Here is a 2,978-nt window from a genome sequence, read left to right on the forward strand (position 1 = left end):
TTGTTTTACGTTGAAGAAGTATTTATAATAAGAAATAATAATATTACATTTTAAAGGAGAAGGAAGAGAAATGATTTTTTTATTTTGTTAGTATTTATTATAAAAGATATTGATTAATATTATTGATTTCAAATATTTCTCTTAATTGAAATATATATTTAAGATAAGCATGTTAAATTTGAAAAAAAAAAAAGAATAAGGAAAAATATTTAACTTACATTTGAATTTAAATTTAAATAAGTAGTTGAATTGAAATAGAATTCTACCTCCTTAATCTCTTTTATATATACTCATTCATATACTGATATATACGGTTAAGATAACATGGCAAGCCACGGTAATGACAACCTTTCTAGCAGTGGCCAAGCTCAGGTAATCATTAATTAATTAGTACTCTATATATTGATAATAATTACTAAAGATTGATCCATATTTAAACTAAAGTTCTGTTTTTTTTCAATTGCAGATGAGAAAAGATAGCTCAAACACACCTTCTGATGTCCATAATTAGGGCCAAAGCCCCAACTTCCTTCAAGAGGTAATTTATAATACGCCTTTAATTTCTCACTAAATTGTAGCTGTGCATTAGGGATTTAGAGCAGGATTCAACATATATACATATATATATATATAGTAATTTATTAAATTTTTTAATAAATATTCGAGTTAAACTCATAATTTTAACATTTTAAGTAATAAATTCAGTACCGGAAATTTTAAGTAAATATATTCAATTTAAAGCCTAAATTCATATCTAATTTACTCTCTATTGCTTTGATTTGAACTCTTATATGTGTTCAATATCCTGAATATTAAATTTACAAAACCAGTAACTTAAATGATTAGTGAGTTCAGTTCAGGAATATCCTGAATTTATGAAGTTCGAAATTTTGAATCTGTCTGTGTTAATAGTAGGTACGTTCGAATTGTATTGATTTGGTATTTATAGAAATTTTAATTTTTACTTAGTAGGCATTTATTACTATTATTACTTAACTTCTCCTATATATACTTCTACAATTATAATGCATAGGACGAAGCATATTTTATTACTATTATTACTATTACTATTATTATTATTGATAAATAAAAATTATATATATTTTTGGTGTATAAACTTATCCTTACTTGCAATTATTTTAAAGTTGAAAATATAAATTAGAATTTAATAATTAAATTCAACGTATATATCTACTTGAAATACCTTTATATATTTAAGTTGTCAATTGATTTTTATATAAAAAAAAAAAAAAAGGAAAAAAAAAAAAAAAAAAAAAAAAAATTTTTTCAAAAAAAAAAAGTAAAAAAAAAAAAAAGGTAAATTAGTAAAAGATAATTCAGAGATTGTTAGTTTTAAATTGAAAATAATTATAAAATAAAACTATAAATTGAAAATAGTTAGTTATCACACTAGAGAGTTTTAATTGGACTCTTATTGTTGTTTAACCAATCATATAAAATGTTTTCTTTTTTTGTGAATTTCAATTGGATATAAAATATCTTCTTAAAGATAAATAAATTTTTGTAAAAAAATAATATTAGATTTATTTATTCCATATATATCAAATTGATATTAATAAGCAGGACAAGAAACCACGTGGCAAAATATTAAAAAGCCACGTGGCAATTTTTAGGACATAACTTAATAATGTTGTAATAATAATCTATTAAAATATTATAACCAATATTATTCTTTATTTTTTAAAAAGATTTCATTAGCTTAAAAATAGTAGTATTTACTGTAGCAGTAGATTATTTTTTAATCCATAGCATAATAATAAAAATAGTATAAGATAATAATAATAAGAAACAAAATAATAATACGTATATATATACTAATATTAGTAGTAGTGATAGTAGTAATATATTATATTTTAATAATAGTAGTAGTAGTAGTAATAATAATAATAATAATCTCATTGGTTTTAAAATATTATTTCAGTTCAAATATATAAATTATTAGGTAAATATACATCACATTTTAGATTGTTGAATTGGTGTTAAATTTTGAATTTCAAATAGAAGGTACAGATTCTGTTAAATATTGAAAACAAACTCTATACTAGATAAAGTTGAATTTGAACTAACTAAAATATAAATTTGAATTTGAATTTAAATGATAAAAAATAGTAAATTTTTAAAATATTAGGCTTTGTAAATAAAAAAAAAGATTCTCATTAACTTTAAACTAGAAATCTATAGTTAAAGAGTCCTAAATAAACTCAAACTATTTCATAATAATAATAATAATAATAATAATAATAATAATAATAATAATAATAATAATAATAATAATAATAATAATAATAATATAGTAGTAGTAGTAATACATATATAATTGTAGGTGTTAGCAGTAGATTATTTTTGAATCAATAGCATAATAATAACAATAGTATAATATAATAATAATAATAATAAAATAAAAAATATTATATTTTAATACATTTGATCAAATTTTAAAAGAAAGATAAAATATTATAATAATAATAATAATAATAATAATAATAATAATAATAATCTCTTTGGTTTCAAATTATTATCTCAATTCAAATATATACATTATTAGGTAGATATACATCACATTTTTTAAAAAAAAAGGATAAACAAGAACAATAACAAACTAAATCTTTTTTAACAAATTAAGATAAAGATAAAATTTGCTGAATATTAGATTGTTGAATTGGTGTTAAATTTTGAATTTTAAATAGAAGTTACAGATTCCGTTAACTATTGAAAACAAACTGTATACTAGATAAAGTTGAATTTGAACTAACTAAAGGATAAATTTGAATTTAAATGATAAAAAATATTTAAATTTGAAAATATTAGGCTTTTAAATAAATAAAAAAGATTCTCATTAACTTTAAACTAGAAATCTATAGTTAAAGAGTCCTAAATAAACTCTAACTATTTAATAATAATAATAATAATAATAATAATAATAATAATAATAATAATAATAATAATAATAAGTAAAT

The 2,978-nt window shown here is 18.9% G+C and overlaps 1 long non-coding RNA gene across 1 annotated transcript in view; it reads left to right on the top strand.

Moving 5' to 3' along the window:
- Positions 1-289: 289 nt before the first annotated feature.
- Positions 290-2,978, top strand: part of LOC107871801 — a 3,701-nt gene continuing 1,012 nt past the window's right edge. The window contains exons 1-2 of the long non-coding RNA XR_007054258.1: positions 290-372; positions 467-538. This is a non-coding gene — a long non-coding RNA (uncharacterized LOC107871801). The remainder of the gene's footprint in view (positions 373-466; positions 539-2,978) is intronic.

This window comes from Capsicum annuum, chromosome 4, assembly GCF_002878395.1.
Source record: "Capsicum annuum cultivar UCD-10X-F1 chromosome 4, UCD10Xv1.1, whole genome shotgun sequence".
Taxonomy (NCBI): Eukaryota; Viridiplantae; Streptophyta; class Magnoliopsida; order Solanales; family Solanaceae; genus Capsicum; species Capsicum annuum.